The sequence below is a fragment of the Falco cherrug genome, chromosome 1 (genome assembly GCF_023634085.1).
Source record: "Falco cherrug isolate bFalChe1 chromosome 1, bFalChe1.pri, whole genome shotgun sequence".
Classification (NCBI taxonomy): domain Eukaryota; kingdom Metazoa; phylum Chordata; class Aves; order Falconiformes; family Falconidae; genus Falco; species Falco cherrug.
In genome coordinates this window covers 13,823,023-13,839,564 of record NC_073697.1, presented here as the reverse complement: position 1 = coordinate 13,839,564, position 16,542 = coordinate 13,823,023, and the positions used below count along the sequence as shown (strand labels likewise).

The following is a 16,542-nucleotide window of genomic DNA, read 5'->3' as shown; positions in this document are numbered from 1 at the left end:
ATTTTTAACATTTCAGCATTTGTTGTAACAAAAGCTGTACACTGCCTCACTGAAGTACAGACTACTGTGCTATATGTGTAAGGAAGAGAGCTTCTTCAGTAATGGCTTTCCAAAAAGAAATCCCTAAAAGAGCATGCACATGTGCAAATACATATTTATGTAAATTTAATTATTTTTTTTTAACCCCTTTGGTCATTCTTGTTTGAAAATTTAGCATTTTCTTTTACAGAACATGTTACAGACTATTTCTCAATCATCAAAAAAGATGCAATTAGTTTTTAGTTCACAGGAAAATTACAGGTGCTAATTATCTGTCACACTACTGATTCAGCCATACAATATCAAACACTGGTTTTCTGTGCTAAAAGTCAACTGCATAAAGTTTGAGAAGTCAAAAAACAGGTAGTATGAGATTCAACATTTTGTCCCAATACAAGTATCATTTAATTCTGGAAAAAATATTTAAGCACATAAAGGTGGTCTTTTATAGTGAAAGCCTTTTTCATATATATAAATGTGTGTTATTAATATAAACAGGGTTTTAGTTTAGTTACAAAACACTGCATGCAGACCAAATACCTAATTCAGAAGTAAAGTCCTTCTAAAAGTGTAATATGGCAAATGTCTTGAGAATGAAGTTCACCAAAAGCCTGTGTAAGCTTTGTAAATTATTACAAAACAAGGTTTAACGAGGTTTGCTGCTTTTGTTTCTGACTAAGAAAGGCCTTGTGTGCCCCTCAGCTTGTTTTCTCCTTTGAGCTGCAAAGCATATCAGCTGGCTTAACATAGGACATCACCATTCCTGCCAAACATTGTCCTGTTTGTATCATGAGACCATTGTATCATGAGACCATCATAACTACAGAAACAAGCTTGTTTGCTTGTTTTTGAGGTAGTCTAAAATGTGACAAGCTGCTCACCCACAGAGCATCAAATGATCAAAGGAACAGTGGAATCCTTTATTTTTCACACAGCATTTTGAGTAGGTTAAAACGCAAAAACAAGACATTCCTATGATTGTTTTTTCCACTCAGATACATGCAAACTGCTGACTTAAAAGCAAGTGAATCAGCTAAGAAATTGGCAGAAAGCATCATTTAGCAGTGTTGGGGGGTTGGGTTTTTTGTTTTGGGTTTTGTTTTTTTGGGGGGTGGGAGAGCAGGTTTAAAGACCGTAGTGGAACCCGTATGCAGTATACAGGTTTTACAATATAATCCCCTTAAGAAAGGTCTATCTGTTAAGAGAGATACAGCTACAACTTCCTCAATTTTTACATTCATGGATTAATTTTTTTCCCCATCATATGTATTCCAGATGTACCTCATTCAGCTGTTGGCTGTAGTTCAAAGATGTCGGACATAGGGGATGTATGTGTAAATGGAGAGGGAAAATAAGGAGGAAGGGGCAGGAAAGAGTAGATAATTTACATTTATATTTTAAAATACATTTAACCTTCCATTTGGACCCCCTCAAGCTGACGCTCAAGAGGCTAAAATAATTACATTAAATTTTTAAATAAAAGTTTAGAAATGTTATATCAAAGGCAACTTTTTTTTCTGGTCTATTTTTTACAGCATTTTCTGTTATGTGGTCAAGTACCTGCTCACTGATAAACTGGTCAATCGTCCTTCCTTGGTTTGCCAAGTATTATTACCCATGATACTCACTTCATTTAAAGCTGATTCTTCTCTTCTAGCATAGTTACCACCTTTTTTCTCTTGGGTAACGTCCAGTCAAAAATACACCTACAAACTGTTGAGCACTGGCTAAGCCCAAGAGGATATCGCTTACATCCTGCTCCAGCAGTACCACTAATAAATCTTTTCCCCATGTATGACCAGCAGACCTGGGAATAAAATTACAAATCTCAGACTTTCCTTCTCATCTCTCAAGTGTGCAGACATTTGTGCTTAGTTTTCATCTCTTTACTCCACAGAAAGTACTTAAAAAGGGCAGCATTTGGTGTCCTCCTTTCCCAGAGAAGTCAACTAAGACTTGGAAGTAAGAAGCAACTTATCCAGGGGCACAAGGAAAGATCAAAAAAAAACCCCTGATGTTCTACAAACACATGAAAAAAAACATTTTCTTGCTCAGAACGAACTCATAAAGTAGAAGACATAAGAAGCATCAACCAGAGAGAAGGATGGGGGGTGGGGCGGGGGGCAAGGTCACTTCAAGAATACTCTCCTGGACATTTGATGAAGTCCGGAATGTATAGTTGAGCTCCTTTCATGTGTTTGCTAGATTTAAGCTTTTTGCACCCATCTATTTCATCTATCCCTCCTCCTTTTTTTCCCAGTGCAAAGGCTAAACAATATTGAAATTGCTGTATGTCTTTGACAAACAACAGGAAGAAGGATCACAAACAGAAGTTGAGTATTTCTTCTCCTTTTTGCCTCTACATTTCTAGTGTCCAGGTGTTCTGTTCATCACAGGAGATAAACACCTCTGACACAGCTTCACGGACTTGTACATTTGAACTGTGCTCTGCATCCCAACAGAAGCTCAAAAAAAAAAAGAGTGTTCCTTCACAATATGCTTCTTTTTAAATCCTGTCTGTGGTAGGCATAGACAACTGTCACTGATCAGCTTCATCCCACAAGGCACATATTTGGGAGGACTGCCGGGAAGTAGCCAAAAGAGGTCACATTAGGTAACAGTACTTCAATTACAGAACTTTACTTTTTCCACTTGCCACTCTTCCAGTTTGCAGAACTAACTCCAACAGGGTGAAATTTCAAAATTTCAGCTCACGTTTTCCCTGAGGAATTAACACTTGTGTATTTCTATCTGAAAATAAATTAAGGGGTATTTTTCAGAAAGCATTTTCTGAAAGTCTTTTAAAACTTTTTTTTTTAGCAAGGCCATATAATGACCACCAAAACTGAAGAATATGCAATTACTAGCTAATTCTGAAACCCATTGTCATAGCACCTACTGGCAACTGCCATTCTCTTCCCTAAAAGTGATGCCCTTATTCTTTTTTTGAACCGTAAGACAGAAAAACTAAATTGAGCACAAAAAAGCATGTTTAGTCTCTAATTTAATAGCAGAAAATGCACTTCCAAAGTTTGACAACACTCCAAATATTCTACTTTTAGTAGCATTAAGGACTACGAAGTGTAAACAGATTGCTGCAAAATAAACAAATGTGATACAAGGAAAACAGTGAACACATTATGACTTTCTTTAAATACTTAAGACTTGTTTTCCAGGAAGCACCATCTTTTCTCACTGAGCAAAATAAGGAAAAAACAGTCTCAGTGGAAGTTTCCACTCTCCTGGCCATCATCCTGATCATCTGTTCCGAATACACACAAGGCCAAAATTTCCTGTTTTCAAACTATTGTCACCATTTTCTAGTCTTGTGCTGTCGATTCTAACTTTAGCTTGTTAAATAAACAAAAGAAAACACTGAAAATACAGCAGAACAATACTTCCACACAGATTTACTGTGAGCACTGTTCCATAACTGACGTTTCAGCATGTGAATTAGTCTCCCAGCATTACACCACTACTTAAAGCACCAAAAAAGGTGCAATATACAATTCAGACAATGGAAGATTAAGTGCTGCTTTATTTTGTGAATTTAAAACTAACTCATAGTCCTTTCCATATTTCATGTGGTTCTTGTTTTGGGGGGTGTTGGGGTTTTTTGCATTTATTTTTTTAAAGCCTTATGCCTCTTCCCAGTATAATACTGCAGCCAGGTCTGTATCATCTAATTCACATTAAACTGATCCTTATTATGACTAGTATCATCAATGACTTCAATAAATACTTATCTGCAATGTCAGAAATTTTCTAATGACAAACACAATTTCTTTCCACCATACTGCTGCACACCAGAGAATTACCATCGTCATCATCTCTTCACCAAAGGAGAACCAATTCAGAGAGCTACACAGAGCAATTGCTGCAGATCTGCTTTGAGCCAGGACCTGAGCCTTCATTTCACTGTCTCCAAGCTAGGACCAGCGACCAGATCATCCCTCTATCTTTCTACATCACCTTATCCACTTCTTGTGCCTATAAATATTCTGTCATTTCTGATCACTTGCAAACTTACCTTTTCACTTCTACTTGTTCTGCTTCACACCACCCACCCTATGTGGCTAAGGCATAACTCCCTAACAGTCCTGCCAGCAACATATTCCCCATCTCAGACATTAGCTGTGCCACCTCCTCTCACTGCTTTGTCAGCAATGAAAACATAACGCTTGTCATGGCATGACGCTTGTTATGGCCCAAGGAGAAGTCTCTCTGTTGCAGGTCCCTTACCCACACGTCTATATGGCCTTGGGTTTCCTGCCCTGTTTCTCAGAAAGTCTCCAGAATTTGGTCTTTTCCTCTCTGATCATGAGCACATTCTGATCATCTCCCTTAGCCTTTCCCATATTCATCCTATTTAATATAATACTGCCAGGACAATCTCTCTTCTTTCACACTGATCACATCTTCCACTTTAAAAAATTCTCCATTTATTGACTTTTTTCCAGTTTTAACCCTCTCTTCCTATTTTTAGGCCTTTTCTTCTTAGGAAAGTCAATGCACTCACTGGAGTCCGTCTTGCAAGTCACCTCCTATCACTTTGTTCTACCATCGATACCAGATCTGGTTTATTTTTCCTTCTCTCCCGCATCCCTCAACTTTCTTCAACTTCTGAAGGCTCCCCGAACCAATAAGCAAGGGCATGACATCTCCTCCCTTCAGATTCCTCCTAAAGATCAGCCTCTTCGATAGTACTTACAATCACCCAACCAAATCACAATTTGGCTTTGCGTCAGATGGATTTATTTAAAAAGTAATGGTTCTGTGTATTCAGACAAAGGTTTGTTGGTGGTTTTTTTTTAAGTTGCTTCATTCTTTTCATCAGCTCTTAATTAGAAGTCACTTCCCCCCACAAGTCTTAATCTTAGAAAGCAAAACATTCAGGGTAGGTTCTGCCTTTTTTTTTTTTTTTTTTAAAGTGTCTGTACATTACTTATCACAAGGATTAATACAGCGCTGACAAGACCCTCTTAACAAGACAAGCCAAAGAAGACACCAGCCGTGCTGCTTGACTCGAGTTCCACTGTTGTGAGCTCACGGGTGTACACTGTGACAAGCCACATGAGAGCAATGCACAGAAAAATAAAAAGTTTAGGATTTATAAAGACACAATAAAACCAAAGCTGAAAGGTCAAGCCATTGGTATCAATAATTGCTTTCCCACTAATGGTTTGCGATGAAATATTTCACCATATATTTTTATCTATTAATTTCTCATTTCCTAGGGCAACAGCCATTTTGAAGTGTTTATAACAAGGTGTGAAAAATCTCCATTCTTCCAGATGACAAGCCCGGTGCTTTTTGTAATATATTGTACAGATACACAGTTTTCCTGTTTTTTTTCTCGTTACTTGCCTGCATAGACACCTATCTTCATCACCTGTGAAAGGCTAACATACAAGGAAAAGTAAAACACTAGAACTATTTAAAAACATGCCATTACAACACTATTTTAGATCCTTTAAAGAACACTGCAGTTTCAACAAACATAGAATACATGCTTCACTGCTTCACGTTTGGATTACTCAAGCATGCTCATGCTGCATACAAAATAGAAATTTCTACAGATAACAGAGGCCAGACATTCTGCACATCGTCTTTTCCATAAAATATGCATAAGCTTAAAATACTGTAATTTGTACTCCCCATAACAAAAAGGGGATCTGAGCTACAGAAGCAGCAGATTCTCCAACTTCAATAGGGAATAATGAATTAAGGGGGGTTTAGCAATGAATTAAGAAGGACGGTCCAAAGATACCCTGTAATCTCTACAAATTGCCTCCCAACTAACAAGCCTGGTTTAACCTACTAGTTGTATGTATAATGAAAGAAGCTCCTATACATTCATTAACACACATGGAAAAGCCCCCAAAGGAAATTCCAGACAATATTTTACATAATCCCTATAAATTAAATTTAGGACATGTTGACACTCCATCCTTGTCCATTCCTCGTGAGAGCAAGGCTGTACACTAGCTGACATTTTTGCAAATGAAGTATCTGTAGACCAAAGCAGGAGCCTCTTTTGTGAGTCAGCCGCTATTACAGCAATGGAAGGGCTGATAATTATGCAAGTCACTTTACTCAGCCACAGTGAAGGGAAAGCTAAAGGAAATTTATTGTTCTGCTAAGGTATTACAGGGAGAATCAACACAGTCTATACCATGAGGCATTGCAAGGAATTTCTTATTCTAGGAAAGAAGAAGAACTAGGAAGGGCATGCTCGGCGCTTACTTTTTAGGACCAAAATTACTAGCTTTTCCATTACAAATCATCAGATCTGCAATGTGCATGAGCCAAGTGCACAGATATCGCAGGAACAGCTGCTAATAAAAGTAAAAGATAAGGTAAAGTACAAGTCAGCATGGTGTCTGACACATACCTTCTCACCTTACATCACTGAGAATATTTACCAACTAGGCTCAGCAGTTTTTTCTGAACAGAACTGGCCTGAAGAACTCCAGAGGAAAATCAATTTCAAAATAAACAAGCACTAAGTCAAAATTCTTTGCAAGACATTATGATATATAAATTGCTTTTACTATGCTAATTAAACTGAGTTTCTATTATAACAAAAAAGTTGGGTTTTCCAACACTGAAAAAACCATTCTTTTAGATTCCAGTCAGCTACATCACATACCAATAGCAAATTTAACTACATACCAGCGTACTTGAAAATTAAGATGCTTCAGTAAAATTACTTTGATTAGTTTACAGAATGCTCCTCTTACTCTCATCAACTCAGTTTTCTACTGTTTCCTAGACTGTAACAGTACCCTCATGACACGTATTAAGATCAACAGATTTGTAGAGTTAACCACTAAAATGAATTAATTTATCTTTTGTCCCTCCACCCCAAAGCAACCTTCTGAATCAACATTCACTCTGAAACCAAACCCTTCAAACAGCATTGCCACAATTGCTTACCACAAAGGCTGCACTGCCCCACTGGAGGAACCTGAGTGCCAGGACCCTGCCTCCGCCAGCCAGTGTCTGCTCAGGGCAGCTCCCTGCAAGGCTCCCTGTTGACAAAACTGAAGTACTCACACTAGTGTTTTAACAGCCAAGAAGTTACAGATGGTTCTTGAATAACAATACAAATATTAAGATAAACTAAGTGTTTTAGAGGGCTGTATTAACACATCTAAGCATGCCCACATATGCCTGTGACACACTGAAGCAATTCATCACAGAGCTTCTACTTGCACTTTGTGGCATAACAGCTTTTTCTCAAATTATTTTTTTTTTTTTTTTAGTGATACAAGTGAACGAACAGGTAGAGGTTTAGGCTCATGCTTCAGAACCAGAATTCACTGAGTCAACTTGTAAATCAACACAAAAAACCACAGCTCATTTTGAATAAAAAACATTTTTCAAGCAAAAAGATAACATTCTTTAAAGGAAGCCCCTGTTTACTTAGACCAACTCATTCTCCATATACCTAAGTTACAAAGCAGGAAAGCAAACAACATCAAGAACAGGGTATTTTTTTCTAGTTTACCTCGTCAAGTCTTCAGAAAATTTAAGCAATGTCCTGGCCATTTCTGTAGTTGTGTCTACCCCAAAATAAGCAAAGCTTTCTTTTTCCTGCCGGCTTCCCACCTCGCTCTACACCACCCTATCCTCATAACCTTTGACCAACAGGAAGCAGACACAATGGACTGAAAATAACAGCAATTGTAAGATTTCAAATGATTTAATGCATGAGGGGTGGGCTTAAGATTTGAAAAACTTCCCTTGCTTTGTTTTTCAACAGTTGCTTAAAACATGTTATCTACATAGACTTACAACATTTGTTAGAGATCATAGGCTGAACATGGCTAGAACTGTGAAACACTATTCAGAGCACAGAGGTACAGATTCTTGCATATGTTGAGATTCTGCATTTAAGTCATAGTCATTAGGCTGTTAAATACAATGAACTTTTCCAACAGTGTAAACTATAGCAGTGAGAGTTTCTTACAGCACTGTATCTTTTTTAACTATTTTTATCTGAGCTTTTCAGATCAGTAATAGGTATAACTATATGTCACATAAAATGCAACATTTTGGTAAGAAATTTATTTTATTACTGCAGTTAAAGCAGTAATAAATTATTACTGAATTTACGTAAATTATTTATGGAAAAAAAAATGTGGTGATGGTAAGTCACAGATCTATTTGCCAATACAAAAAGGACCTCTGCTAATTCTAAGTAGCTGAGGTGCACCGGTGGTGCAGAAAAGGATCTTTACCTTCTTGTCACACAGAGGTCCGAGCAATGACCCCATAGATATCTTCATTACCCGTAAAAAAATTCATGTGCTTTAAATTGCACCAACATTTGGCATGAACACTTGAGGGTTACTAAGTCCAGATAGTCAATTACAGAATTTCTTTTCATTAGTTTTAATGTTTTTTTGTCTTGCACCCCAAGTACCAGCTGATTACTATTTCGCATACCCACAATCACATCCTGTCTCTCTCATCCCTCCCCAAAACCCTCAGGTTCCTCCTTCGCGGTTACACCACAACACACACAGGTCACAACGATGAAAGCAGAACAAACTAACTGAGAGAAGGACTCACGTCTTGTATGTAAGAGCTGTACTGTTTTCAGGAGAAGGTAATGGGGCAGGGGTTAAAAAGTCAGCATCATTTTTACACAGACTCCTTGTCCTGAACACAAGGTGACTAAATCAAAGGATCTCCCACAGTCACAATACCTGGTAACGTCCTCTGTCTTGTAAACACCAAGTAAAATTTCAGGCTAGGGTATTACAGTGGAATAGTTACAAGCATGTCAAAATGCAAGGTCATAATAATGTTCCAACATAATTTTAAGTATGTTTGCTACCCCATGCACACACTTAATCAAGCATTCACTGCAGCTCTAACACACATTGGGTTTAGAGACATTTTAATCATGGAATTACACTAGAAATACCCTTTTCTTGGCAGGGGAAGCTCAGGCACTGCATTTCTGCAGGATAAGACTGGATCTAGCTTGTCAATGCAGTACCTCATTAAGGTCTGCAAGTGCTGAAAATAACTACAGAGAAGCCCCTCATGATATATTTCAGCATGGTATCCACAACAGCTTCCAAATATAAAACATTCATATTGCACATGAGCAAGCTTCTGAGCATAGCAGCAGAAGCCACCATCAACATATTGTAATAGTAGCTTGAAGCACAAATGGTTCAACAAGGAGAGTAAATACAAGGTTCTCTGCAAGCCTGCAGTTTAAGAGTCCCTTGAAACCACTTTGTCTGCTAATAGGATCCTCCTTTTCCCTTCCCCCATTTTAAGACACAACCCGATGCCATCACATCAAGGAATAACAGGGAAAGGATATCCTGCCTAGGTTTTCCATTATACAGATCAAATCATCAATCCAGAGAAGTCTTTGCTTACACATAGGATAAAAAGAAGATGCTTCCAACTGATAAACCCTGGGAGGAAGCAAGGTTGGCTCCATGACTATTTTTAAGTAGTTAGCATTCACACAATGGCCTAAAATTAATGGCCAACCCCCAGGGTCTATGAAGGCTTCGTTTAAAAGAAAAAAAATAATAATTAAGGAGTTGGCATATTTGAGAGGGAGAAAAAAAGAAGAAAAAAACCCTAGAAGGTGGCAGATATAACTCTTCTTCCCAGACTCACCGTGAATTAAGTTGGTATGCTTAGTTTAAGTGAAAAGATAAGAAGCTTTATGTCATTTTCTCTAAATGAAGCATTTCCTTCAACAATTGCTGGGAGAAATTTTACTTCACAGCTCTTGTAATTTTGACTAACGCTTTTGCTGTAAGTATCATATGACAAAAAGTAAGCAGACAGACAAATAAAAATATCTTTATGTAGCTCTAGTATGAAAGAAGGAACTTGTTTCTCAGCCCTAATTTCCAAGGCCAGCTACCACAGCTGTGCTGCAGCTCCCAGCTGAACAGCTCCCTACATCTCACCACCTAACAGACAAAGGGCATTTAGTTTACCAAATGGCCAGTGTTTCACATTTAGCTCAGTTAAAAGCACCCCACATCTAAGGCTTCATCTAAGCATGATAAGAAGAGTCATACTTTGTGCATCTGTACAGATGATGAATACAAACATCTTTGGTATCATCTAAGGGTAAATAATTTAATGTCACCATTTCAACATTAAATGCACTGACAATGCAATTCTCATGTGAGGTATTTCTTTGGATAAAAAACAAGATGAGGCAAAAGGCCCTGTAAGACCACCTTTGTAGTCTAGGAAATGTCCAGAAACTTGAGACACCTAAAATATCACCATTCATCTTCATCTTTTAGTGCCAAGAAGGATTTCTTCTTATAAGCATTTATCCTTTTCGAGAGGTTTTTGTTGTTGTTGTTCTTTTTAACAGCAGCATCCTTCTGATGAGTAGAAGAATCATGGAAAATAAAAACTGCCTAGAATTTCTGATCTCATCACAAACTATTCCCCTCCTCTTCTGTGCATTTGACAAAAAGTGAACAATTAGCCTGCTGTTTCCTCAGTACAGTGAGATTGTTCATTTCTTCCTTTGTATTAGATCACATCACAGAATAGAGAAAAACATTAAAAATAGATTAAACAAAAAAAATTGTCATTAAACCACCAACACTGCTATGTGAATTTAAACCCCATCAGATTTTTATTATTTATTTTGTAGTTTTGAGCAGATTCAAGTGTTGCAGTCTATTTGCCTTATCTGGTTTGCAAAGTACTTCACATTTTTAAGCTTTGCTCTTCGACATAAAAAGCAAGCACTGCATTATCCAACTGCTTTTTACACCTTTTTGTAAGAGTTTCACAACTAGTTTCACTTCCTATAAAAATGTTTAATTTTTAACTTACAGGCAGCACAGGAACTCTAAAACTGGATGCCTTGTTACTTTATTTATTGGCTCTCTATACATCTAAACTACATCTACTTTGTTTTCTGACTGGAAGCTCTTACTACTGCCAGCACTTCAGGAACAATATAACTGTGAAAAGGGGAAAACATGTTTTTCTACATTTTGTTTGCCATCTAACAAAATTATAAGGTACACATGAACCAGTTTGAAAATATTTTTAATAGCCAGTAACCTCAAATGGACAAAACAACCTACCTCAGGAGGTACTTTATCTGCACTCGTAACTTAACCCTTTTCATTCTGGAGCTATTTATGAGTAATGACAACTGCCAGATTTGCTATAACGTTGTTTTTCAATATCTGTGTCACAATGATACTGAAAAAGTATACTTATTTCTAAAGATGACCATTTTCTAATCCTTAAAATGGTAAGAGCCTTAGGCCAACAGCAAGAGGCATGACATCAGAAACAAGATTTAATACCTTGTACAAAATTTTCCAACTCTTAGAAATAAATATCACAACACCATTTATATGAACCCAGTAAAATACACAACTGATTTCACTTTATTTAAATACAGATTAAAAAAAAAGACATATGACACTACAACAACATATCAAACTTCAAGCAAAAAAATGAAGCTTCTCATTTTCTCCACCACCTACAGTGGCACCCAAAGCCTTTCCTAGGGAAATCTGGTGCCACCTGTATTAGGTTGTGTGAGAAGGATCCACTTGTCTGTGGGGTACAGTGAGGCAAGAGAGATGCTGCTAGCCAGGCCAGGTTCTGCTTGGCAGGTCCTCTGGACATGCCTCCCTCCTGCTCACCAGCACTGCCAGGGATCCCAACATGAGAGAGGCCACAGTGTTCTGTTTGAAATAGATGAGATGTGATGGAGCAGTACATTTTTACATCCGACATCAGACCTTACACAGGTTTCCTAAGCTGTCCTTTATCCTGAGTGCTAAACAGATCTAAGACACATATTGAGGCCTCCAAGTAGATGGCTCCCCTACTTCCACAGGTCATCATCTACCCTCCCTCCCACACCTGAAAGGCAAACAAAAACACAGAAAAAAAATTAAATAGCTGCTCTAAGCAATATTCAGCTGACCTTCACATTTGAACGTTCTCATTTCACCTCTGCTACAAAAGCCTCCTCCTCCTAGAAAACTGCAGTGCTAAAGCTGCTTATTCACAACATGAATCGTGACAAACTGGTAAGACCAATAACAACAATGTCAAACCACAGTTTTAGAAACTGTTGATGTAGAATGATTATATCTTCACTGTCACCAACTGCAAACACAAGACACCTACTAACATCATGTTATTTGTATTGCTGCCGTCAGCTCCCTATCAGGCAGGTGCCACTTCACTGGAGCTACTACGTGATTTGAGAACACTCATTCTCAATAGACAGGGAGGCCAAAGACTAAGCAATATGGAAACAAATACATTTTCCCTTTTGATAACAAGCTGGTTGCCAGAGTGGCAGGAACACCCGTTCTTACTCTCCGTTATAAAATTACACAGAGAAAATAAAACAGATTTCAGCAGATCAGGCAAGTCCACTTAGACTTTACTAAAACAGAAGTCCTATCACAGCACAGCCAGGATCAGAAGATTTTTGAGGATGAGATGATAAAACCAGAGTGCTTAAATTTTAGTATCATTTATTTTTGGTTCAAAAACATGTATTGCTCCTCCCACCCCTAGAAACTGTGAGATTTACAACATGAGGCACCTTGGAATGTTAAGTCTAAATACTGCTAGGACTGCTCACATCACCTACCAATGGATACTGTCCAAATTGTTTCAATCAAGAAAAAAATTATTTTGGTGATCAATGTTACTGAATCAAAGTAACAATAAAGCATACTTATTCCAAAACCTTGGCACCTTAACCAAAATATGCTGATCAATTTGTTAGTCACAAAGTGACTAATAAATAAGCATAGCCAGCGTTGTGTGCTTTCCACCTCACAGCTCTGCTCAAATACTGCAACAAAAGCATAGGCAGTTTAGAAGTTCACTATACTATGAATATCCTCCCCACAGTGGCAGGGATTGATGATTTTCTGCAATAATATGTGCTTGAACTAGACATACAAATTAAACAGCTTCTGTTTGAGCAAGGTGATGACAGCATGTGATGCTGCTTGGAGAAAAAGCTATAGCTGAACTTCTCTGAGCATTTAAAAGAGGTATCACATCATACCGACAGAATTAATAAAATTCCCACAGAACGTAAGAGAAGTTTCAGTGATTTTAATCAGACACAACAGAAATGAGCTGGCAGGGTAGAGAATGACTGCTTTCCCTTTGATTCACAGTATTTAGATTGTTATTTCCAGCCCAGGTTAAACAAATTGGTGTTATGATACTATTGTTAGGCCAGATGTATAAACACACTCATGCACTTTTGGAGACAGGCCAGCCAGCTCAACAAACAGATTACAAAGAAACAGCAAAGAGGTAGAACACGAGCTGCTGCTCAGGTTCACCCGCTGGGCTGTTATGGAGAGGGAGAAAGGGGTGGGAAGGAACAAAACAGCACAGAACAACAGTGGAGAAAAATATGTTGTGAACAGGCTATTTTAAGAAGTCTGGAAGATTTCTTAAAAACAACCACCAAAAAAGCCCACACCAAAAACCCCCAAATCCTAGGGCTCAAGAGTTGGTTCACACTCCACAAAATAACTCCTGGACATTTCATACTGACACATCAAGCAGTTTCAATCAGCACACCTAATTCAAGGCAAAATAAACAAAGAAACACTGGATATAGATTTCTTGCAATGAAAGGAAAATTAGTGCTTGAAACACAAATCACCATCAGCAAAATTTTACTCTGTAGAAAAAACTATTTCTTTTCTTTAAGAACAAATGAGGACAAAGTATACTTCACGGGTAGTACACATCTCCCACTCAGTTTCTAACGAGAAGGGTTACCCCCTCTCTTTTGCAATAGCTCAGGCACTTGACCCCGAATCTACATTCTACCCAAAATTTCTCTAATAACATTAAAAAGAAATACTTTTTTTTCTTCATGTCAATCAAAAAAGAGGTGTTTTGAAACAGCTTATTTACAGTTGTTTACCAGGTCACTCAGTTTACAGACAGAGTTGAAAGCAATTATATATGGCCCAACAGAGATTATAGATTTTTCAGGTATTACAACCAGCCTATGTAAACAGAAGAGTTACAACTTTTAAATAAGAAAGGCAGAGTAACAAATACAATCATGGATTAATCTCCCTAGCTCACACTCTGTCTTGGTGAACCTGAAGTCACTTACCTATTACAACAGCCACCAGGGCTGAGATACCATCCCTATGAGTTCATTTTCTAAGTGGACCCAACATGCAGAAAGAAGAAAACTGAATGAAGTAGTAAAGCCAGTAACTGATTCCCTTTGAAAAGGGCCTTGTGAGATTTGTCGTTTACGATTTGCTCTCCTCTGTTCACAGCAGACACTCTGGAAAGAGTAGCTGGGTTGCAGTCATACCAACAAAGGAGGTTTCTAGCTTCATAATCAAAACACTTGTCTTGTTTCCCTGGAAATACTCCATAATTTTAAATTCTCTTCAGAGGAACAGGTCCTTGGCCGGCAAAATACAGCTGTGTACTAAGGCTTTGCTTTGCCCATAAAGTAAAAACTAACTACAAAGTAGTGCCATTAACTGTGTACCCTCAAACAACTCAGGCAACGTCAAGACTTGACCAAGGTCTCAGAACAAGAGACCTTGAGATACTTCAACTCAGCCAGCACACTCAAAGAGCAACTTAAAGTTGAAATGGAAAACATTTCCATACCTATACATAGCAGATATTTTAATAGTCGAGTAACTGACTTCAGTCTACTACTCAGGAAGATATACTTAACTACACAAAAATAACACTTTATGAACAGTTTATAAGGAGAAAAAATGCTATAAGCAAACTTGTAATGCTTGCCAGTTCATTTATTTTCTCAACCATATAGTATTTCATGAAACTCAACTTGATTTTGCGTATCAATTATTGGCCTGCTTCCTACTTGTATACCGCTGATGTCCAGTATAACCTTGAATTTTAAAACCAATCACACAAGATGACGTCTCCTATCATCAAGTTATGCCATTTTCAATAAACTAGGAAAATTAAACCTGAAAACTTGTTGTGTACTTGCTCTGCTGACCACATTTCACAGAGTATTATTGTCTATAACCTATCAGTAACTTGTGCAAGTTTATATTTTTATTTTTTGCCACATACACATGAAAGCATATTCTGCTTGCAGTGTGCGTGTTTCCCTACTTCTTCACATGCTCGAACAAGTTGTTGGGGGTTTTGGTTTAGAACAAGTTGTTGGGGGTTTTGGTTTTTGGTGATTTTTTTTTTGTTTGGGTGGTGGGGTTTTTTTGACACCAGATCCTAAATAGTTCTCAGACAAAGATCACTTCCTTGCAGAGCTGCTGAATAAGTAGACCATATTTGACAGAGTTCAGAAGATCCTACATTGCTGGGGTTCCCTTAACAAAACAATAGGGTATCCGTGCTTTTGTCTCATTGGATGTGCATATGTGCTCATTTGTCATATAGTACTTTAAGCAACAGAAATGGATCAACTGCTCACAACATGCAATGGAAGTCAGAACTGTTTCTTCTGTTTGCCGCCCACCCCACCCTCCAACAGATTAACTGGGCTATTCTTTAATAGAGAAAAATCTGACTATACAGCAACAGCAGTTACTGCCAGTCTCAGAATAGTAGCCTTGACCTTCCAAAATTCTGTTCTAGTAACCCTTGCATTATAGATCCTGTAACACTGGAGTCCCAGAATTAGAAACATTTGTTTTTCATTTCAGTTTGCTAGCAAAAACAAAGCCCAAGTATGCAACTAGTTAAGTACACCATTTTTCATTTCAAATTCAATGGTTTTCAATTAGTTCCTTAAAACAAGTAGCATATGACCAAGTCTGATAGGATTTCTGTATACCACCAGTTCTAGCATAAGCCTGTGCTGCCTGCCATGCTATTGGTAAACAGGACAGACAAGAGGACAAGAAGTGCCACTTACGTTACACCTCATCCTAGGTCAAGACAAAGCTGACCTTCAGAAAAAAACACGGTTACTTTATAAAAACAGAACTCTGATACTCCCCTTTGCTGTAGGGACATAGTTACACAAATCAGAAACATATCCTTTTAACACTAGTACTACAGAATTTCACAAAGAACAGCAATGCACAATAAAACTAAACTAGCACAAGTTTGACACTGACTTCAAAAGAAAATGACACCACCATCTAGAATCTTACTTGAAAACACAGAAAGACGGAACATTCTTCCTCAGCCTCCAGCTGCTTCAACTTTTATCCAAGAGAAAAACCCAGCAAGATCTCCATTTCAGCATCACTCCAAGGAGAGCACTACACTTATTTAGCATCAGTTCCCAACAGCAATACAACTGAAAGCCCTGCAGTCTGGTAGACTCATTGAAGGTTTTAATCATCTAATGAGATTACCTCATCCGTGTGTGGTTTCACAATGCAGTCTCAATGGTAGCCCATTATGCCAGTCCCCTGACATCAGTATCAATCATGCTAATCGGCTTATTCTGCTATCATTCCTACAGCTAGATGACTGCCATGCACAGAAACC

The 16,542-nt window shown here is 38.0% G+C and overlaps 1 protein-coding gene across 9 annotated transcripts in view; it reads right to left on the bottom strand.

Annotated features, from left to right (window-relative positions):
* GAB1 (GRB2 associated binding protein 1) overlaps positions 1 to 16,542 on the bottom strand; it is a 101,282-nt gene that overhangs the window by 46,025 nt on the left and 38,715 nt on the right. Inside the window, exon 1 of one of the 9 annotated variants that reach the window (XM_055701024.1) lies at positions 16,200 to 16,311. The exons of 7 other annotated variants lie outside the window; for them this stretch is intronic. The gene's annotated coding sequence lies outside the window, so the exon portion shown is untranslated. Of the gene's footprint in view, positions 1 to 7,552; positions 7,657 to 16,199; positions 16,312 to 16,542 lie in introns of those variants that run through there. One more of the 9 variants, XM_055701023.1, reaches the window with a different exon arrangement.